Below are 24,756 nucleotides of genomic sequence, written 5' to 3'. Positions count from 1 at the left end.
CCAGGACTCCTAGGTGGGTTGTGCAATTTCTTCCCCTGGGCAACTCCTGTTCCTTGGTGGGGAGACTGAATTCACTGTAGAACCCTGGGCGGGTCTCACACTGGCTGGATATAACGTTTTAACAGTTTCAATGTGACCTAACACAGTCTTTGGAGCCAGTCTAATTTCGTGTTTCGTAGTATTCATCACCGGTACTGTCACTCGAACAAACCCACCAGTAGGAATCGTAAGCACAGTCTCACCTTGAACTGGCCTTCCAGAAATTCTGAGGAGTCTTTTGAGACGAACAGTCTTTTCTGGACCTTTCTTCCCGGTTCTACCCGGACTCCACACGTCACCCCCACCATTTGGTTTGCAGGGATAATGGCTGGGTGCCAGCCTACCTTGAATTCTTTTAGGTCCATTGTATTCTGTGCTATCTTTACTCTATGAATCATATTTTCCGCCAGGGCATTGGGTATGGCAAGTGATGTGGCAATTGCATCCACCACCAGTGCCCCTGTCTTGTGTTTCGTGATGACCTCACTGATTACATTATAACCCAGGATAGGATCCTCTGCCACATTCTGATTACTGGTTATGAGAAAAGGTACCAAAAGCTCAATGGTGTTGCTGCTCTTTGTGGACCTCAGTTGGAAAGTCACTTCCACCCAGCCTATGAAAAGGATTTCATTCTGGTTGACAGCTTTGCCGTGGAGTTCCACTGGTCCTAAGAGTTCTTTTAGCGACCGAAGGCAGGTATGTGGCAGGTAGCGCCTTCACCATTCTTCATTTAAAAGGCTCGCTTGGGCTCCTGTGTCCCACAGTGCTTTTACCAGGAGCCCATTTAGCTGGCACTGTATAAAGCACCTTTCACCGATTAGGCTGATGAGGCTATCTTTACTGACCGAGGAATCCTCCTCCCAGGAGTACATTGTTTGACCTCCACACTGGGCATTAAGTAACTGATGCTCCTGTCTTTATTGCCGCTGTTGTAGACGGGAACACACTTGGGGATAGTACTGATGCAGCCGCTGGGGGTCTCCAACTTCAGCTGACTCATTTTGGTGATTTTAGGAGCAGAGCCTTTCTTTAACTTCTGTTCGCTCTCTGACTCCAAACTAGCAGCCTCATTCATTTTTTCAATTAGGACTTCGTCCAGAATGCCAGGATCTTCTAGGTACTGTTTCAGCTGCAGCTTTGCTGATTAACCCCGTTCTCAATGATCTCAAAAACTTCTTCTGGACTAGTCCAGCATCAAACTTCTCTTCCGCTTCTACATCTCTAGATGCAAACAACAGTATATCCTTCAGTTCAATTGCTCTGAACAAGAAACTTTGGGTTGATTCATTATTTTTCTGTGAGAGGTTAATGAGTGGAACAATTCTGAAGTACTCTCTTCTTTATAGTAGCCTTTTAAAATCATCTTCAGCTGTTGCAAGGTCAGTTGACTCTTTATTTCTAGCATACTACGGAGGTTCAGTCCTGGGCTGATCGCTTTCACCACCCCCTCAATGATCTCATCTGGCTGGTAGCTTTTCTGTAAGCCTGCATCAATCTGGTGCAACAAGTTCATATAAGACAGTCTCTCTTTCTGTTCACAGTCTCCAATCTGTCCCAGGATCTTGAATTCTTTCCTTATGGTGATTTGTGGTGTTAGAGAGGACTGTCTCCCTGATTTATCTTACCCGAGCAGGTTAAGAGTACTGTCTGAGTCTGTCACCCGTCCAGAGGTTTTGGTTGATTCCTGCAGGGCTGTTAGGGCTTTGAATTGTTCTTTCAATTCCTGTAGTTCAGTTTGTGGACAGAGATTCCCGCTTTTGGTAATTGGTGCCGCCCCTCCATCCTCCAACTTCAACCTGGTTAGAAACTGTGTTAGTTCCTGGAGGAATGTCCCCATGACGTGTTCAGCTTCTTTCTCCCCCAGCTCATCCATTTTTGCATTAATGGAAGCTATCAGTTGCCTGCGGTTGTGTGCTTTAGAAATCTGTTCTTCTGACATCTTTATATAGTCTGCTACTGTTCTCAATTCTTCACAGGTTAGCTGAAGAACCAGCTCACTAATTCTGTCCATTTGTATTTCCACATCCATTGCTGCTAGTGAGTTTTCTTTAGGGCTGGTCCCCTTTAACTGGTATAGCGAAGTTGAGTTGCTGTGCTGCTGTGTTTTTCCAGACACTTTTCCTCTTCTCCCTCTACACTCTAATTCCCGCTCAGGACTCCCCGTACGGGCCACCAATGTTACACGCATGCCGCTAGGGTGCTATTATGGGTAATGGCACTAGGGGACTACGGATGGGAGAGACTGGAGCAGTTAGCTGGCAGATGGGACAGGACCGGCAATAGGTAAGAATCTCTTGGTGACATCCAGGCCAGTAGAACCTCTGAAGGGCCCGCTCTTGGGTTTTATCTAAGCCCAGATGCTCACCAAAGACACGAGAATGGGCCAAGTCTAACACCCTATGACTATAGGGTCCAGAACTAACAGTTGCTCTATTACCTCATCCATCAGTTTAGTAACCTGGTATAGCAAGTCCTCATTTACCGCAAAGTATGGAAACCTGTTGTTAGCCCCCGGCTCTTGAGCAACCCCATTTAGCACTGTAACATTATCAAATGCCCCTTTTAATGTAAGGTCCTTCATTTGAGCAGTCCCAAAATTCCTCCCCCACAAAAAACCGCCAACTCAGGAATGTCGGACTCATTGGTCGCCGTCTAGTCCTCGTCACCAGCAAGGACACACGGGGAACTCATCTGCCTCCGACTTCGATGGGAATCCTTCATGGTCAAACCGGCTCTTATCTGAGTAACTTGGCACTTTGCAGTAGCTGCTTTAACAACTCCTCCATGTTGTCTGCTTTTAATCCTGCAGCCGCCTTCACTCAAGACATGCAGTTTATCCACACATCACACATACTTCCTGGGGAAGTTGTCTGCATTTCTAGCACAAACTGTGGTACATCAGCTCACTCGACTCCTCACAGAGGTAGACACAGGAACGCTTTCCATTTAAGTTTTTCACTGGTTTATTAAAAAACCGTGCAGCATAAACCAGTTCAAAATTAAATAAACAAGCACAGCCCTTTTGGCATAGCGGTAAAAACAAAACAGCATACAGTACAGTTTGTGTGGCTGTGGGGATCCGCTCGCTCAGGGAAAAAAACACAAAGCTCAGCTCTCTTTAGCATGAGTAGAGATCTGGAGCTCTCATCTCTAGAGACACTGAACACTGAATGAGTCTAACGTCTCCATAGTTACCTTCTGGACCACACCCTGGGGTGGAGATAAGGTGAACAGCCTCCCATCCACTCTTCAGTTGTTCACAAAAACCCAGCCCTTAACATGACCGATTAATCCCTCTCAGCATTTAGTATGCTGGAGCATTTTTCCAGGTTCATATCACTGAGGCTAACATCCTGAGTGACACATATCTCCCCTCCAGTATTTTACCAGTGGCCTTCTCACACACTATATAGCTTTTGTAGAGGCAGGAGAATGTGAGGTGGCTGCTGGTATTGCATTAAGTCAAAGAGATCGGTGGGTTACACTTTGAAGGGATTAGCTATGGATGGAAGAAGTGGTCATGGTGGTCTGGGCTGAATGAAAAAGAAAAGGGAAAATGAATTACTATGATCATCTGGAACGTCATTTGTTAGTATTTGTACAGCATACATACTGTACAGTCTGAAGAACATTGGTGTAGAACTGATAATACCATTATGTGCTACTGTATGGAGATAAGATTGGGCTCAGTACACTGATTTTGATTAATTAGTATACTGGCATTATCACTACTGTACATGCTGGTAATATTTGGTTATGGTATGGCAGTATTATTTGTCTATTATTTGGCAATATTGAGGCTAATATTATGCTTTGTACAGTCATGTTTGGTAAAAGTGTTGTACACCCCTAAGTAAATTGTCTGCAAGCCCTGCAACTCGCTGATTCCTACAGGTGTGCAGTGTACATCCCATTAGCATTCAGCTCTGCTTGTCAGTTCCAGCAGTATTCACATGTTTGCATACTTGCAGTCACGTTCCGACTAAAATAGAACATTCAGCAAAGCAGCTGAGAGCCTAGATGGCACGTGAGCACAAGGATGCAGGTGACAACTGCTGGAAGTGGCACGCAGATCCAAATCCTAATGGTGTGTTTATTACACACAGGATTCGGCAAGCTGAAATACTACTTGCCGACAAATTACTCAGGAGTGAATAACCCTTTAATGATCAATTTGATGGCATTATTCTGTCACTTTGTGGTGTATTATGTAGATATAAGTAGCAGTATTATTTAAGCATATATAGCAGTGTTATTGGTAATATAGGTATTGAAGTAAACATTGGTTTCCTCCAGGCAGGGTAATATTTGAGATAGAGACCTCCATTTTTTCCTGTATGGATTATGGTATTGTCATTTATGATATAGGATTTTCTATGAATGGTATTAACCCTGTATCAAGCACAATATTGTATGTTGCATCAGATATACATTATGTTCTAATGGATTAGCCATATAGCCTCTGTGGGATATAATATAATATACTTTTTTCCTATTTAGATCTATTATGGCTAATATTGGGGCACAAGCTGATAGACACACCTACTTGATTTTCATTCCCTGTGTCCCCATACAGCGCAGACGCGCCCCGTACATGCGCTGCTCGCGCCGTGTGGCGTCGCTGGCCGGGCGGGTTGCTGGGGCGACGGGGGGGATGACGTCTGTCCTCCTCTCAGTCGCTTCCTGCGGACGCCGGCTGGCCGCGCATCGGGGCGGAGCAACATGACATGTTGCGCGCCGATTCGCTAGTGGCCCAGACCCATTCACTTAAATAGCCCCTGCTTTTAACCTCTAACCACGCCTCCTGACGAAGCCGGAAGGTGAAACGCGCGTCGAGGCTGTCGCACGGGTCCTTCACAACCTGCTCCTCACTACACCATGACTCAAGGTATTCCTACGCTCTATATCTTGCCCTGATCTTGTCACTGACTTGTGGATAAGACAGAATTAGGCTGCATACTATTAATTCTTTGATTGATTGCTGAGCATTAATTCTGCTGCCCTCCTTAATAGCTTAGAGTAGCCTTTATTAGGAAACTGCCTGTAGTTTGAACAGTATCCGAGGCTGTTGCACGGGTCCCTAGTAATACCTACCTTTTATATACTACGACTCAAGTTATTTCTGTTCTAGTCCTTTTCTGACATACAGTCTAGACAGAATCAGGTTACATATTGCTAACTTTCCGATTGATAGTTAGGCATAAACCGTATTGCTTTGCAACATATCATAACAGCCTTATTAGGAAGTCATGCAGACAAGATATAATTAGGTTGTATACCATTAACCTTTTTGATTGCTGGGCATTTAATTTACTGCTTTGCTATATTATAGAGCAGTCTCACTAGGAAGCCATATGTAGTTCGAGCAGGATCCCATGTGTCTCTACTTATTTTCTATTGTGTTGAATTTTTTTCACCAATTTTTTCTATAGTGCCATTGCAGTAATTTTTGTCACTCCAAACCATTTTAACTGATATTTTCTATGTTGTATATCTATTATATTAAATAAAATTTGTTATTCTCTTACAAACTGATCCCACAGTTTTTCTTAATTCCAGTTTGCTTTTGATTATATACCTTATGGTATACCATTGGGCTAGCAAAATTGATCAGGGAATGTTTCGTTTTTTGGTTTCTCATTTGAAGAAGTGGAGGTAGCATAGACCCAGGGCCGGCGTCAGCATCCGGTGCACCCTGGTAATTGCGGGGGCCCTGAGCAAGCGGGGGGGCCCACTCACCGTCAGGGACACCGGCCCTCGAGTGGGCCTCCCTGCTTGCTCAAGGCCTCGGCTCTTGCAATACTAATCTCTCCTCGTTCCTCCACAGCTCCAGCGTCTTCCGCATCTTCTGACTCTGTGACGTCTCAGGGCAGAGAGTGCTGGAAGACTCTGAGGAGTCCGGACCTGCTGCTAGCAAGGAGAGGTGAGTATTTGATTTTTTTTTTATGTATGGAGAAATATATGGGGCCCATCCTGTATGGAGCATTATATGGGGCCCATTCTGTATGGAGCATTATATGGGGCCCATCCTGTATGGAGCAATACATGGGGCCCATTCTGTATGCAGTTATATACAGTAGTGTTCAAAATAATTGCAGTCCAATATGACTAACCAGATTAGTCACTTTTTTTTTGTATTAATTATATTACCACATGTCTAACAATTTACCAGTTGGTGCAGTAGATTCAAAGAAAACCAACAGACTCAGAATTCATGATCTGCATGTTTTTGAGTCAGTGTATTTGAATAATTAATTGAAAGGGGGCGTGTTCAAAATAATAGCAGTGTAGAGTTCAATTAGTGAGGTCAATCATTCTGTGAAGAAACAGGTGCGAATCAGGTGGCCCTTATTTAAGGGTGAAGGCAGCACATGTTATACATGAATTTCTCCTTGAAAGCCTGAGAAATATGGGTCGTTCGAGAAATTGTTCAGAAGAACAGCGTACTTTGATTAAAAAGTTGATTGGAGAGGGTAAAACTTATAAAGAAGTGCAGACAATGATAGGCTGTTCAGCTAAAATGATCTCCAATGCTTTAAAATAGAAAGCAAAACCAGAGAGACGTGGAAGAAAACGGAAGACTACCATTCAAATGGATCGAAGAATAGCCAGAATGGCAAAGGCTCAGCCAATGATCAGCTCCAGGATGATCAAAGACAGTCTCAAGTTACCTGTGAGTACTGTGACAGTTAGAAGACGCTTGTGTGAAGCTAATCTCTTAGCAAGAAGTCCCCGCAAAGTCCCACTGTTAAAAAAAAGACATGTACTGAAGTGGATACAATTTACCAAAGAACACATCAACTGGCCTAAAGAGAAATGGAGAAACATTTTGTGGACTGATGAAAGTAAAATAGTTCTTTTTGGGTCCAATAGTTACAGACAGTTTATCAGACGACCCCCAAACTCTGCATTCAAACCACAATACACTCTGAAGACAGTGAAGCATGGTGGTGCAAGCATCATGATATGGGCATGTTTATCTTATTATGGTGTCGGACCTATTTACCACATACCAGGGATCATGGACCAGTTTGCATATATTAAAATACTTGAAGAGGTCATGTTGTCTTACGCTGAAGAAGATATGACATTGAAATGGGTGTTTCAACAAGACAACGAACCTATACACACCAGTAAATGAGCAAAATCTTGTTTCCAGTCCAACAAAATTGAGGTTATGGAGTGGCCAGCTCAATCCCCGGACCTTAGTCCGATAGAACACTTGTGGGGTGACATCAAAAATGTTTTTTCTGAGGCAATGCCAACAAATGCCAAAAAATTGTGGGATGTAGTCAAAGCATCCTGGGCTGGAATAACAGTTGACAGGTGCCAGAAGTTGGTTGACTCTATGCACCATAGATGTGAAGCAGTTGTAAAAAAACTGTGGATATACAACTAAATATTAGGTTAGTGATTCACAGGAATGCTAAATACTAAAAAAAGAGTCCATATTGTGAGTTTGTAAAGACAAATGCAGACACTGCTATTTTTTAGAACAGCCCAATGTCCATTTTTTGTTATTTTCTGTAAAATACTTAAGAATTATATACATTTCTATTCATGTTTTGAATTAGAAAGCAGTGTTCCCAATGCATGGAAATAAAAACTAGTATTAAGATTTTGTGCTTAACTCGTGTTTTTGAACACACTGCTATTATTTCGAACACTACTGTATAGGGCCCATACTGCATGGAAAAATATATGGGGCCCATACTGTATGGAGCAATATATGGGGCCCATTTTGATATAGAGCAATAAATGGGGCCCATTCTGTATGGAGCACTATATGGGATCCATTATTCTATATGGAGCATTATATGGGGTCCATTATTTTGTATGGAGCATTATATGGGGCCCATTATTCTGTATGGAGCATAATAAATGGGGCCCATTATTCTGTATGGAGCATTATATGGGGTTCATTATACTGTATGGAGTATTATATGGGGTCTATTATTCTGTATGAAGCACTATATGGGGTCCATTATTCTGTATGGAGTATTATATTGGGCCCATTATTTTGTATGAAGCATTATATGGAGCTCATTATACTGTATAAAGCATTATATGGGGTCCATTATTTTGTATGGAGCATTATATGGGGTCCATTATTCAGTATAGAGCACTATATGGGGTCCATTATTTTGTATGGAGCATTATATGAGGCCCATTATTCTGTATAGAGCATTGTATGGGGTCCATTATCCTGTATGGAGCATTATATGGGGCCCGTTATTCTGTATGGAGCATTATATGGGGTTCGTTATACTGTATGAAGCATTATATGGGGTCCATTATTCTGTATGGAGCATTATATGGGTTCCATTATTCTGTATGGAGCATTATATGGGGTACATTATCCTATATGGAGCATTATATGGGGCCCGTTATTCTGTATGGAGCATTATATGGGGTTCGTTATACTGTATGAAGCATTATATGGGGTCCATTATTCTATATGGAGCATTATATGGGGCCCATTATTCTGTATTGAGCATTATATGGGGTCCATTATTCTGTATGGAGCATTATATGGGGTCCATTAGTCTGTATGGAGCATTATATGGAGTTCATTATTCTGTATGGAGCATTATATGGGGCCCATTATTCTGTATGGAGCATTATATGAGGCCCATTATTCTGTATGAAGCATTATATGGTGTCCATTATTCTGTATGGAGCATTATATGGGGTCCATTATTCTGTATGGAGCATTATATGAGGCCCATTATTCTGTATGGAGTATTATATGGAGTCCATTATTCTGTATGGAGCATTATATGTGGTCTATTATTCTGTATGGCCCATTATTCTGCATGGAGCATTATATGGGGCTCGTTATACTGTATGAAGCATTATATGGGGTCCATTATTCTGTATGGAGCATTATATAGGGTCATTATTCTGTATGGAGCATTATATGGAGTCCATATTATGTATGGAGCAATATATGGGGCTCATTATTCTGTATGAAGCAATATATGGGGCTCATTATTCTGTATGGAGCAATATATGGGGCTCATTATTCTGTATGGAGCAATATTTGGGGCTCATTATACTGTATGGAGCAATATATGGGGCTCATTATACTGTATGGACCAATATATGGGGCTCATTATACTGTATGGAGGACTATGTGGTGCCCATAATACTGTATGGAGGACTATACTGTCTGGTCTAAAATGAAAAATGTTGAGTTCCCCAACATCACGCACTGTGCACTGCGAGGATTCGCCGGTTAGTGATTCACAGGAGTGCTAAATCCTAAAAAAAGAGTCCATATTGTGAGTTTGTAAAGACAAATGCAGACACTGCTATTTTTTAGAACAGCCCAATGTCCATTTTTGGTTATTTTCTGTAAAATATTAAGAATTATATGCATTTCTATTCATGTTTTGAATTAGAAAACAGTGTGCAATGTTCCCAATGCATGGAAATAAAAACTAGTATTAAGATTTTGTGCTTAACTCGTGTTTTTGAACACACTGCTACACTGCTATTATTTTTAATACTACTGTATAGGGCCCATACTGTATGGAAAAATATATGGGGCCCATACTGTATGGAGCAATATATGGGGCCCATTTTGTATAAAGCAATAAATGGGGCCCATTCTGTATGGAGCACTATATGGGATCCATTATTCTGTATGGAGCATTATATGGGGTCCATTATTTTGTATGGAGCATTCTATGGGGCCCATTATTCTGTATGGAGCATAATAAATGGGGCCCATTATTCTGTATGAAGCACTATATGGGGTCCATTATTCTGTATGGAGCATTATATTGGGCCCATTATTTTGTATGAAGCATTATATGGAGCTCATTATACTGTATAAAGAATTATATGGGGTCCATTATTTTGTATGGAGAATTATATGGGGTCCATTATTCAGTATAGAGCACTATATGGGGTCCATTATTTTGTATGGAGCATTATATGAGGCCCATTATTCTGTATAGAGCATTATATTGGGTCCATTATCCTGTATGGAGCATTATATGGGGCCCGTTATTCTGTATGGAGCATTATATGGGGTTCGTTATACTGTATGAAGCATTATATGGGGTCCATTATTCTATATGGAGCATTATATGGGGCCCATTATTCTGTATGGAGCATTATATGGGGTCCATTATTCTGTATGGAGCATTATATGGGGTCCATTAGTCTGTATGGAGCATTATATGGAGTTCATTATTCTGTATGGAGCATTATATGGGGCCCATTATTCTGTATGGAGCATTATATGAGGCCCATTATTCTGTATGAAGCATTATATGGTGTCCATTATTCTGTATGGAGCATTATATGGGGTCCATTATTCTGTATGGAGCATTATATGAGGCCCATTATTCTGTATGGAGTATTATATGGAGTCCATTATTCTGTATGGAGCATTATATGTGGTCTATTATTCTGTATGGAGCATTATGTAGGGCCCATTATTCTGCATGGAGCATTATATGGGGCTCGTTATACTGTATGAAGCATTATATGGGGTCCATTATTCTGTATGGAGCATTATATAGGGACATTATTCTGTATGGAGCATTATATGGAGTCCATATTCTGTATGGAGCAATATATAGGGCTCATTATTCTGTATGAAGCAATATATGGGGCTCATTATTCTGTATGGAGCAATATATGGGGCTCATTATTCTGTATGGAGCAATATTTGGGGCTCATTATACTGTATGGAGCAATATATGGGGCTCATTATACTGTATGGACCAATATATGGGGCTCATTATACTGTATGGAGGACTATGTGGTGCCCATAATACTGTATGGAGGACTATACTGTCTGGTCTAAAATGAAAAATGTTGAGTTCCCCAACATCACGCACTGTGCACTGCGAGGATTCGCCGGTTAGTGATTCACAGGAGTGCTAAATCCTAAAAAAAGAGTCCATATTGTGAGTTTGTAAAGACAAATGCAGACACTGCTATTTTTTAGAACAGCCCAATGTCCATTTTTGGTTATTTTCTGTAAAATATTAAGAATTATATGCATTTCTATTCATGTTTTGAATTAGAAAACAGTGTGCAATGTTCCCAATGCATGGAAATAAAAACTAGTATTAAGATTTTGTGCTTAACTCGTGTTTTTGAACACACTGCTACACTGCTATTATTTTTAATACTACTGTATAGGGCCCATACTGTTTGGAAAAATATATGGGGCCCATACTGTATGGAGCAATATATGGGGCCCATTTTGTATAAAGCAATAAATGGGGCCCATTCTGTATGGAGCACTATATGGGATCCATTATTCTGTATGGAGCATTATATGGGGTCCATTATTTTGTATGGAGCATTCTATGGGGCCCATTATTCTGTATGGAGCATAATAAATGGGGCCCATTATTCTGTATGAAGCACTATATGGGGTCCATTATTCTGTATGGAGCATTATATTGGGCCCATTATTTTGTATGAAGCATTATATGGAGCTCATTATACTGTATAAAGAATTATATGGGGTCCATTATTTTGTATGGAGCATTATATGGGGTCCATTATTCAGTATAGAGCACTATATGGGGTCCATTATTTTGTATGGAGCATTATATGAGGCCCATTATTCTGTATAGAGCATTATATGGGGTCCATTATCCTGTATGGAGCATTATATGGGGCCCGTTATTCTGTATGGAGCATTATATGGGGTTCGTTATACTGTACGAAGCATTATATGGGGTCCATTATTCTGTATGGAGCATTATATGGGGTCCATTATTCTGTATGGAGCATTATATGAGGCCCATTATTCTGTATGGAGCATTATATGGGGTCCATTATTCTGTATGGAGAATTATATGGGGTCCATTATTCTGTATGGAGCATTATATGGAGCCCATTATTCTGTATGGAGCATTATATGGGGCTTGTTATACTGTATGAAGCATTATATGGGGTCCATTATTCTGTATGGAGCATTATATGGGGATCATTATTCTGTATGGAGCATTATATGGGGTCCATTATTCTGTATGGAGCAATATATGGGGCTCATTATTCTGTGTGAAGCAATATATGGGGCTCATTACTCTATATGAAGCAATATATGGGGTTCATTATTCTGTATGAAGTATTATATGTGGCCCATTATTCTGTATGGAGGACTATGTGGGGCCCTTTATTCTGTATGAAGCATTATATGTGATCCATTATTCTGTATGGAGCATTATATGGGGTCCATTATTCTGTATGGCGTATTATATGAGGCCCATTATTCTGTATGGAGCATTATATGGGGTCCTTTATTCTGTATGGAGCATTATATGAGGCCCATTATTCTGTATGGAGCATTATATGGGGTCCATTATTCTGTATGGAGCATTATATGGGGTTCATTATTCTGTATGGAGCATTATATGGGGTCCATTATTCTGTATGGAGCATTATATGAGGCCCATTATTCTGTATGAAGCATTATATGGTGTCCATTATTTTGTATGGAGCATTATATGGGGTCCATTATTCTGTATGGAGCATTATATGAGGCCCATTATTCTGTATGGAGTATTATATGGAGTCCATTATTCTGTATGGAGCATTATATGTGGTCTATTATTCTGTATGGAGCATTATATAGGGCCCATTATTCTGCATGGAGCATTATATGGGGCTCATTATTCTGTATGAAGCAATATATGGGGCTTATTATTCTGTATGGAGCAATATATGGGGCTCATTATTCTGTATGGAGCAATATATGGGGCTCATTATACTGTATGGAGCAATATATGGGGCTCATTATACTGTATGGAGCAATATATGGGGCTCATTATTCTGTATGAAGCATTATATGGTGTCCATTATTTTGTATGGAGCATTATATGGGGTCCATTATTCTGTATGGAGCATTATATGAGGCCCATTATTCTGTATGGAGTATTATATGGAGTCCATTATTCTGTATGGAGCATTATATGTGGTCTATTATTCTGTATGGAGCATTATATAGGGCCCATTATTCTGCATGGAGCATTATATGGGGCTCATTATTCTGTATGAAGCAATATATGGGGCTTATTATTCTGTATGGAGCAATATATGGGGCTCATTATTCTGTATGGAGCAATATATGGGGCTCATTATACTGTATGGAGCAATATATGGGGCTCATTATACTGTATGGAGCAATATATGGGGCTCATTATACTGTATGGAGGATTATGTGGTGCCCATAATACTGTATGGAGGACTATACTGTCTGGTCTAAAATGAAAAATGTTGAGTCCTCCAACGTCACGCACTGTGCACTGCGAGGATTCGCCGGTTTCTGAGCTGTTGTAGAATTTACAATAGATATCACTTGTGATGTAAGAAGTGAAATCTTTGGCATTGTACTATACCTATAATTCTTATCTGTGCATCATGAATCGTGGTATGTGTTAAAGGGGCCCACTGAGACTCTTTTGCCCGGGGCCCACAAAAACCTGGAGCCGGCCCTGCTTATCCCTGTGTGCTTTCAAATGTCAGGGATTAATTTCATACCCAGTCCGGTCTCTGGTCTCTGCATTTTGTTAACACATTGGTTGTGCATCCGGCTTATCATCTGTTCTGAACCTATCGTTCTCATGCTGATAGTCACTTACACTAGTCTTCCAGCTTCCTGTTCGTAGTATTGTACTAGATTTTCATTCCCGCCCTCCATTTCTGCTTTGAAACTTGTGGCTGGAAAATTGGAGAGAAAGCACATTTTCTAAGCTTGTATTTTTCTTCACTAATAAAGTCTGGAACACAGAAGGGTCTTTCTATCTGTGCATATGGTAGCAATCACTTAAGCAAATTGTATTAACTCTGGAGGTGACAGCTTTCTCCCATTTTTATACAGTTAATCACTGTGGTGGCAGAAGGACATTGTATTGTCATTGCACAACACTTGTTCTGTGTATGTTAAATGATCCAGAATATTGGTAACTAATTGGAGGCAGGAAAAGCATATCTCAGTGCATATTATGGCTCCAAGCTGCATAGGAATGCATAGGTTTTACTAGTTCTGCTTGTTGCAGTAGAGTTCATATTTTCCATGGCCAAGCAGGAGGGGATTTGGCTCCAGGAAAAGGAGAAGGACTAATAATACATCACTGCTTTAACTCAATTGACTGAAACGTATAAACAGAGATTTAGCAAGCATTTTGTAATTCTACGCAAGCTTATTAAAGGGGTCATCCAGGACTATTTTATTTTTTTATTATGGGCCTAAGAACTAACAGGCCAGTACCTCCCCATTCTGCCCGCTGCTGATCTCTGCCGGCTCAAAACAGCTCCTGCCGGCGATTCTGCAGCTTCCGCTGACGTCACATCGACAAAACAGCTGCTTCTCTTTCGCTCTGCTCTGTTCATGGAGTGTCACTACTGATGTCATACTAATTAACAGCCAGCTCCCTGCTGACTAAGTGCGGGGAGCTGGCTGTCAATCAGCATGACGTTGGCAGTTACGCCCCGTTGACAGACCAGCCCAGCAGAGGTAGAGCTGCTCTGTTGATTTGAAGCAGTGCCCGGTAGAACAGGCAGTTAGAAGGAACTACCTGCATGTTAGCTCTTAGGCCCATAGTAAAAAAATAAACTAGTCCTAGAAGTGCATTGAGCTGTAGGTTGGATTGCTGCTAAAGGGGGGGGACTCTTTAAATCTTCTTCCTTAGCAAGTGTGAGCGAAGTAAGGATGGAAGTAAGTATGTGACTTGCGATTCAGTGAAGAGGTATTTGGGAATCCTGCAGAAAATACCTGTGTGAATTGCTGTGAGTTGCTGAATTGTGAACTGCTGAGTGCTTTTCTACCTGTTTAATTTTATTGGGCTTTTTAAAACCTATTTTCTCTCTACAGTTTTACAGTCTCTTATATTACTATTTTACTGTGTATTTAAGGGTTAACTACATTGCACTTAAATCCTGAGGTGTAGCTATACTCACAAGGGGCTAATTAAGGGTGAGGGGTCATAATTAAGGGTTTATAAGGGGCAGCAGGTTGGGGCCTCCAGTCCTTTGGAAGTGCATTGAGCTGTAGGTTGGATTGCTGCTAAAGGGGGGGGACTCTTTAAATCTTCTTCCTTAGCTAGTGTGAACGAGCTGAGAGTGACCGGAGCGTAAGTGCGAACGGAAGTAAGTGTGTGACTTTAGATTCAGGGTGTGTGGAAAGGATGAATTTGGGCTGACTTGCTGTCTGTATTTTATTAATTCTTTACATTTCTTTTTACTTAACATTTCTGTCTAGTGCAATCCCCATTAGGAAATGAGCTCCATTATTGACACTGCTATCCAGTGTACATCTTGCCACATGTATGCAATCCTTGAATAGCCGGTCGTGGGTGCATACTGCTGTGCGAGATGTGTGCACGTTGTGCGTTTGGTAGCCCAGGTATTGGATCTAAATGAGTAGCTGGCAACACTGAGATCCATAGACAATATGGAAAGGAGTCTGCTGCTCACTGAGCAGCTGCTCACTGGGGTAGATGTGGGGGAGGGTGATAGTAGGGAGCTGCAGGATAGTGAAGATGCTAGCTGGGTGACATTTAGAAGGGGGGGTAGAGGGAAGAGTGCCAGGGAGGCTAGCCCTGATCTGGCACACGCCAATAAGTTTGCAAAGTTGGCAGATGAGGGGGGTGTCAGTACAGGGGTAGCACTGCTGCAGCAAGGCATGTCTTCTGAAAGCCAGGGGAGTGTCAGCTCCAGTAAGGGGGGAAATAGGAGAGCAGGACAGGCCAGGTAGGTGCTGGTAGTGGGGGACTCAATTATTAGGGGAACAGATAGGGCAATCTGTCACAAAGACAGGGATCATCGAACAGTGTGCTGCCTACCTGGCGCTCAAGTCCGGCATATCGCTGATCGAGTTGACAGATTACTGGGAGGGGCTGGTGAAGACCCAGCGGTCATGGTGCACATTGGCACAAATGACAAAGTTAGAAGTAGGTGGAAGGTCCTTAAAGATGATTTCAGGGAATTAGGCTGCAAGTTTAAAGCAAGGACCTCCAAAGTGGTATTCTCTGAAATACTGCCTGTACCACGTGCCACGCCAGAGAGAGGAAACGGTAGCTTAGGGAGATAAATAAGTGGCTCAGGAATTGATGTAGGAAGGAGGGGTTTGGGTTCCTGGAGAACTGGGCCAACTTCTCAGTTGGCTACAGGTTCTACGCTAGGGATGGGCTGTTCCTCAATGGGGAGGGTGCAGCTCTGCTGGGGGAGAAAATGGATAGAAGGTCGGAGGAGTGTTTCAACTAGGGATTGGGGGGGAGGATATTCATTTTATAGGTGGGGAAGATAGTGCAGAAAGTGACCTGGGCACAAATAAAGAAATTGGGGGTGGGGTTAGAACAGTCAATATAGTAAGAAGAAATAGAGGTACAGAGAGATACATAAAATGCATGTACACTAATGCCAGAAGCCTCACCAACAAAATGGAAGAATTAGAATTAATTTTGTTGGAAAATAATTATGACATCGTGGGGATATCTGAGACATGGCTGGACGAGAGCCATGACTGGGCAGTTAATTTACAGGGCTATAGTCTGTTCAGAAATGACCGTACAAACAATCGAGGGGTGTGTGTGTGTTTATATGTAAAATCATACTTAAAACCCATCTTGCGTGAGAATATATGTGAGTCTAATGAAAATGTAGAGTCCCTGTGGGTGGAGATAAGGGGAGGGGGAAAAAATAATAAATTACTGATAGGGGTTTGTTATAAGTCTCCAAAAATAATGGAAGCAGCGGAGAATATCCTCAAAAAGCAAATAGATGAAGCAGCGACTCAAGGAAAAGTCATTATTATGTGGGACTTTAACTACCCTGAAATACATTGGGGAACAGAAACCTGTAGTTCCAGCAAAGGTAATAGGTTTTTGACAACTATGAGAGACAATTACCTTTCACAACTGGTTCAGGACTAGAGATGAGCGATGTTCGAATCGAACTGTTCGCCAATCTCAAATTCGAGCTGTTTTGGGCGGTGTTCGAGCCGTTCGGCGAACACGAACGATTTGAAAAAAATTCGGCTGTTCGAGGCTATGTTCGATAACTGTTCGTGCACCAAAATCATAACTGGATTTTTTCTCAGTAATGCTGAAAATTAATGTTAATACGCAGGGGAGGGGGGCAGGGGATGGATCTCTGCAGAAATAATGAAGATCTCCATTTTTTTTTCTCTTTCCCGCATTTACAGTGGGGAGGTGCAATCTGTCAGCCTATCAGCAGCGCGCACACGGAGCAAACTGCTTTTTTTCACACAAGAAAGGGCATGTGTCATTGGCAGTGTATGTCACATGTCCTTGCCCTATAAGACCCAGCCATTTTCCCCGTCGACACCATTTTCTCACTGCAGCAGCTGCGTGTTAGACGGCACCACTGTTGCTGTGTGCGCTATACTTTGTTAATTTCAAGCCAATTTTCGCACAAATCTACAGATAGCTTGGGAGTAGGGAATAGTTGTGATTGCAGTCCTTTTAAGGACTAGGTTACATCATTTCCTACGACTTTTATCAGGCAGGTCTGTGCTCTTAAATAGACAGGTTGGGAGTAAAGACTAATTGTAATTGCAGTCCTTTTCAGGGCTAGGTTACATCAGTTCCTATCACTTTTATCAGGCAGGTCTGTGCTCTTAAATAGATAGGTTGGGAGTAAAGACTAATTGTAATTGCAGTCCTTTTGAGGGCTAGGTTGCATCAGTTCCTATCACTTTTTGCCAGGCAGGTCTGTGCCAGTGCTGTGCAAGTTTTTTTCACAGCATTTGGCTAAATCTAGCAAAGCAAATCCTTTTTGGCCTCTTGCAGTGTGTGTTAGTCAGTGGAATAGCCTATCTATGTTGCAAGCTACACCACCTGTGTATAGAATACCAATATTTTTACTGCACCTAGTGAAGTAAAACCTTTTGGGCATAGCATCATTCTATTAGTCCATCTATACTAACCTCCACCAGGTTGCAAATTCAATATAATTTTTATCTGCATCTAGCTCTGAAAAAATATTTCGGCTTGTAGCAGTGTGTGGGACTTGTTCTATTAGTCCATCTATACTAACCTCCACCAGGTTGCAAATTCAATATAATTTTTTTCTGCATCTAGCTCTGAAAAAATATTTCGGCTTGTAGCAGTGTGTGGGACTTGTTCTATTAGTCCATCTATACTAACCTCCACCAGGTTGCAAATTCAATATAATTTTTATCTGCATCTAGCTCTGAAAAAATATTTCGGCTTGTAGCAGTGTGTGGGACTTGTTCTATTAGTCCATCTATACTAACCTCCACCAGGTTGCAAATTCAATATAATTTTTATCTGCATCTAGCTCTGAAAAAATATTTCGGCTTGTAGCAGTGTGTGGGACTTGTTCTATTAGTCCATCTATACTAACCTCCACCAGGTTGCAAATTCAATATAATTTTTTTCTGCATCTAGCTCTGAAAAAATATTTCGGCTTGTAGCAGTGTGTGGGACTTGTTCTATTAGTCCATCTATACTAACCTCCACCAGGTTGCAAATTCAATATAATTTTTTTCTGCATCTAGCTCTGAAAAAATATTTCGGCTTGTAGCACTGTGTGGGACTTGTTCTATTAGTCCACCTATACTAACCTCCACCAGGTTGCAAATTCAATTTAATTTTCATCTGCATCTAGCTCTGAAAAAATATTTCAGCTTGTAGCAGTGTGTGGGACTTGTTCTATTAGTCCATCTATACTAACCTCCACCAGGTTGCAAATTCAATATAATATTTATCTGCATCTAGCTCTGAAAAAATATTTCAGCTTGTAGCAGTGTGTGGGACTTGTTCTATTAGTCCATCTATACTAACCTCCACCAGGTTGCAAATTCAATATAATTTTTATCTGCATCTAGCTCTGAAAAAATATTTCGGCTTGTAGCAGTGTGTGGGACTTGTTCTATTAGCCCATCTATACTAACCTCCACCAGGTTGCAAATTCAATATAATTTTTTTCTGCATCAAGCTCTGAAAAAATATTTCGGCTTGTAGCAGTGTGTGGGATTTGTTCTATTAGTCCATCTATACTAACCTCCACCAGGTTGCAAATTCAATATAATTTATATCTGCATCTAGCTCTGAAAAAATATTTCGGCTTGTAGCAGTGTGTGGGACTTGTTCTATTAGTCCATCTATACTAACCTCCACCAGGTTGCAAATTCAATATAATTTTTTTCTGCATCTAGCTCTGAAAAAATATTTCGACTTGTAGCAGTGTGTGGGTCTTGTTCTATTAGTCCATCTATACTAACCTCCACCAGGTTGCAAATTCAATATAATTTTTTTCTGCATCTAGCTCTGAAAAAATATTTCGGCTTGTAGCAGTGTGTGGGACTTGTTCTATTAGTCCACCTATACTAACCTCCACCAGGTTGCAAATTCAATTTAATTTTTATCTGCATCTAGCTCTGAAAAAATATTTCGGCTTGTAGCAGTGTGTGGAACTTGTTCTATTAGTCCATCTATACTAACCTCCACCAGGTTGCAAATTCAATATAATTTTTTTCTGCATCTAACTCTGAAAAAATATTTTGGCTTGTAGCAGTGTGTGGGACTTGTTCCATTAGTCCATCTATACTAACCTCCACCAGGTTGCAAATTCAATATAATTTTTATCTGCATCTAGCTCTGAAAAAATATTTCGGCTTGTAGCAGTGTGTGGGACTTGTTCTATTAGTCCATCTATACTAACCTCCACCAGGTTGCAAATTCAATATAATTTTTATCTGCATCTAGCTCTGAAAAAATATTTCGGCTTGTAGCAGTGTGTGGGACTTGTTCTATTAGTCCATCTATACTAACCTCCACCAGGTTGCAAATTCAATATAATTTTTTTCTGCATCTAGCTCTGAAAAAATATTTCGGCTTGTAGCAGTGTGTGGGACTTGTTCTATTAGTCCATCTATACTAACCTCCACCAGGTTGCAAATTCAATATAATTTTTATCTGCATCTAACCCAGCCAATATTTTTGGGCTAATAACACAGTTTGGCCACTCAGCTCTGCTCGGTTCCCATCCATTGTTTTTTGTGCAAACAACTCCAGAGTTGTGAATTAGTTAACCACCAAAATGAGTGGAAAAAGGCCTGCTGCTGGTGGAAACGGGAATAGGCGTGTTGGGAAGGGAAAAAAAGGTTGTGTCCGTGGGGTAGGTGTTAAAGCAACAGTAACATCTGCAGAAGAAAGACCATCTTCCAGCCAAACTAAGATGTCTACTTCTTTTAGCGGACAATGTGATAAGATCCCTTTCTTACGGCCACGCCAATCGCTACAAATTCCAGATGAGGCACAAAAACAGTAGGTGCTTCAACGGATATCAAGTGCTCCTTTAAGTGGGCTCTCCTCCACCTCAACTTCAACATCACAAATACTCCAGTCCTCAGAGGTGTCACCCCAATCGCACTTGCTTCCTCACAGCTCCCAAGTCTCCAGCTGCCCGTCTGAGTATGGGGTAGAACAGATGGTTGAGTCTGCAGAGCTGTTTACTCATACTATAACCTGGGAATCAGAGGTCGGCTCCAGAGCTTCTGTGAATCCAGACGAGAAAATGATCTGCACTGATGCCCTGAATCTTTATGAGTCGGATCCAGGACCAGACGCAGAAGGTTCTGACCATCATGTCGACCCAAGTTCCCAAACTGTAACTCCTGTTGGTGGAGACAATGAGGAAGACGATGATGAGACTCAAATACCTGATTGGAGTGACAACTTTAGTTTTATGTCAGGGCAGGAAGAGGTTGGCTCTGAGGATGACGGGTGTGATAACACACAGGGTGATGATGACGAGGTTGGAGATCCCACTTACTGTCAACCCACAGTCAGCCAGTCGATGAGGTCAGCAGAGGAGGTGGAGGAGGATGCTAGTGACGACGAGGTCAGGTTGCGCCTTCCTGGACAGAGACGTAGTACTGGAAGCATGTCAACAACTGCATCCTCAAACAAAACTCTGCCTCTGACCACAAGTCGTGGTGGCTCTTCAGGTCGCATGGGTGCTAAGCCTTGCATAGCCTGGGCATTTTTTCAGATCGATAAAGATGACCCAACTCGTATTATCTGTAATATTTGTCAGCAAAAGCTAAGTAGAGGCCAAAAAATCCATAGTTTGAGTACTTCATGCATGAACCGGCACATGGATATGAAGCATAAGTTGCAGTGGGAAGCTCACTGTGCTACAATGCGGCCTAGCCGGCCGGGCCAACCACCGTCTGCCACATCTTGTGCATCCGCGACCTCTTCATCCTCTGTGACTGGGGGGACAGCAGTCACACCTGTTTTGGGACGCAGACCTGCCACCTCTTTACCCGCAACAGCTAGCGTGATTGGCAGGTCATCATTTTCTTTGGAGGTGGAAACAACAGCTGGTGTTCAGCGCTGTCCGACATCGATAGCACCACCTTTGGATCAAGGCAACCTAACATGTCCGCCTGCATCTTTCTCACTGACTGGCAGTTTGCCGGGGACACCCTTCTCAACCCCGTTTAAGCACAACAGCCAGCCCTCGGTCCCTCAGATGTGGACAAGTAAAAGACCATTTCCTCCTAGCCATGAGAAAGCTAAGAGGTTGAATTTCACCATCTGCAAGCTCTTGGCTACAGAAATGCTGCCTTTCCGCCTGGTGGACACAGAGGATTTTCGATACCTTATGTCCGTCGCAGTGCCCCAGTACCAAATGCCCAGTCGGCACTACTTCTCAAAGAAAGGTGTGCCTCCGCTCCACCAGCATGTCGCACACAACATCACCTCTTCTTTGAGAAACTCTGTGTGTGATAGGGTGCATTTCACCGCAGACACTTGGACGAGTAGGCATGGACAGGGGCGTTACATGTCGCTGACTGGGCACTGGGTAACTATGGTGACAGCAGGACAAGGGGCTGCTGTCCAAGTCTTGCCGTCCCCACGAGTTGTGCGTCAATCCTCTTTATCTCAAAGTTCCTCCACTGCTTCTGCCTCCTCAACCTCCTCTCGGTCCTCCACCTGCACCCAAAGTCTGTCTGGTCACGCCACAAGCTTTCTAACTGCGCAGAAGGGATCCTGCACACCTCCTTACTATGCTGGCAGCAGGGCTCAACGTCATCAGGTTTTTACTTTGAAATGTCTGGGAAATGTGAGTCACACAGCTGAGGAGTTGTGGTCAGCTCTGGAGAACCAGTTTCATGAATGGTTGTCTCCACTGGACCTGAAACCAGGGAAGGCCGTGTTCGACAACGCTGCAAACCTGGGTGCGGCCCTTCGCCGTGGCAATGTCACACACGTGCCTTGTATGGCTCACATGTTGAACCTGGTTGTCCAGCAATTTTTAGCCCACTATCCCGGACTAGATGGCCTTCTACAGAGGGCACGGTCTAAAATGCGATGTGCCCACCTGGTGGAATTCAACTCTGCACATGTTGCAGCGACTGTGGCAGCACCGACAAGCCCCGGTGCAATACGTTCTGACGTATAGCCTGGGCCAACGAGATCCAGAGGTGGGGCAAATCACGCTGGAGGAGTGGTCTCAGATCAGGGACCTATGCACCCTTCTGCACAGTTTTGAAATGGCGACGAAGATGTTTAGTGCTGACAATGCCATTATCAGCATGACTATTCCGGTGATTTACATGCTGGAGCACATGTTAAACATAATTCGGAGTCAGGTGGTGGCACAATAGGAGGTGGAGGAAGTAGAGGAGGAGGAGTAGTATGCGGAAGGGCTAACATCTGCAAGGTCCAGACGGTCGGCAGCACCAAGGCGGCAGGCATGTGAGGGTAGGGGAGATGGTTTTACCAGGGCGCATGGAAGCAGCCAAACTAGTGAGGAAGGTGCAGGAGCCCAGGAAGAAGTGGAGGACGAACTGATGGAAGACTCATCAGATGAGGGAGACCTTGATCACATTTCTGTTGTGTGAGGTTGGGGGAGAGGACAGAGGAAGGAAGCATGATTGTTACCTCGCCACCTACACAACAGGGATGTAACATACCTGGCGGCGTCCTTGCATAGTGGTCCATCTCCCACTGTGCAAGAGCGCGCACTTGATCTCCAGTCCAGTCTGCTAGCCTGGCTTCCCTCCATGCTGTCTGCTTGCCTCTGTTTCTGCTGCTTAAGGGCGGCACCCGATCACTTCCTGCTTCTTGTAGCTGCTGCAGGCACACCCCTTGTGCGTCATCAGCCTATTGCTGTCTGTCACCTGGTATTTAACCCTGCTCCTCCCTGGAATCCATGCCTGAGCATTGTGTTCTGTCAGTTGGCTTCCTGTCACTGATGTGCCAGGTCCTGTCTATGCTTCCTGCCTTGCGGTATCAGTTCCCGTGTCTGAACTGTGTCCTGTCTGAACTATCTTCTAGCCTGTTGTCTTCTGCCTATCCTGGAGGCTGTATTTCCAGGCCAGTGTGAACACGCTCCTAGCCTATTCTTTCTGCCTTCTAGGGGCTGCATACTTAGACCCGTTCCTGTATCTTGCCTGTTCCTGTCTGAACACGCTCCTAGCCTTTTTGTTCCACCTTCTAGGGGCCGCATACCTAGACCCGCTCCTGTATCTTGCTGCTGTGTCTGTTCTTGTCTGAATACTCTCCTAGCCTGTTACCTGTTTTTCTCTATGTCCGTACCTTCCCTTTTCCTGCAGAATCTTATCCCGTACCTAACTCCTACTCGTTGTCCCTGTACTCCCGTTTGTGAGTTTAGAGTCCACTCGCTACTTCATTGCAAGTATCCTGTGTGTACCTGGTTTTGCCTTTCCCTTCCAGTCTGTTCCGTGTGAACAGAGCCCTGTCCCCTCTGCTCTGCCTTGCTCGCTGCTCTGCTCTGACCCTTTGCTCGCTGCTCCGGCAGTCTCGCTCTGCTCTGACCCTTTGCTCGCTGCTCTGGCAGTCTCGCTCTGCTCTGACCCTTTGCTCGCTGCTCCGGCAGTCTCGCTCTGCTCTGACCCTTTGCTCGCTGCTCTGGCAGCCTCGCTCTGCTCTGACCCTTTGCTCGCTGCTCCGGCAGTCTCGCTCTGCTCTGACCCTTTGCTCACAGCTCCGGCAGTCTCGCTCTGCTCTGACTCTTTGCTCGCTGCTCCGGCAGTCTGGCTCTGCTCTGACCCTTTGCTCGCTGCTCCGGCAGTCTCGCTCTGCTCTGACCCTTTGCTCGCTGCTCCGGCAGTCTCGCTCTGCTCTGACCCTTTGCTCGCTGCTCCGGCAGTCTCGCTCTGCTATGACCCTTTGCTCGCTGCTCCGGCAGTCTCGCTCTGCTCTGACCCTTTGCTCGCTGCTCCGGCAGTCTCGCTCTGCTCTGACCCTTTGCTCTCTGCTCCGGCAGTCTCGCTCTGCTCTGACCCTTTGCTTGCTGCTCCGGCAGTCTCGCTCTGCTCTGACCCTTTGCTCGCTGCTTCGGCAGTCTCGTCCTGCTCCTCTCTCGCTCACCGCTCCAGGCGGCCTTGTCCTTCTCTTCTCTCGCTCACCGCTCTAGGCGGTCTCGTCTTGTTCTGCTCTTGCTCGCCGCTCTGGCGGCCTCACTCTGCTGTTTGTCCACCGCATCTGCGGTTCTGTTCCTGAGTCCCAGTCTGTACTGGGTCCTATCCACTTGGTGCTCCAACCTGTCGTACCTGCCAGTACCTCCCTGCCTGCATACCAGTCGTGCTTACCAGCATCCGCCAGTCTGCATAACAGCCGTGTCTGCCTATACCCAGCAGTCTGTGTGCCAGCCTAACCTGCCTGTTCCTGTATTCCCCTGTGTGGGTCAACAGCCGTATCCGGGGTCTGTCCTGGA

This window comes from Phyllobates terribilis, unplaced genomic scaffold (assembly GCF_046119375.1).
Source record: "Phyllobates terribilis strain yellow unplaced genomic scaffold, ASM4611937v1 Scaffold_1__5_contigs__length_1240528914, whole genome shotgun sequence".
In the NCBI taxonomy this organism is placed as follows: Eukaryota; Metazoa; Chordata; class Amphibia; order Anura; family Dendrobatidae; genus Phyllobates; species Phyllobates terribilis.
This window is presented reverse-complemented; position numbering follows the sequence as displayed.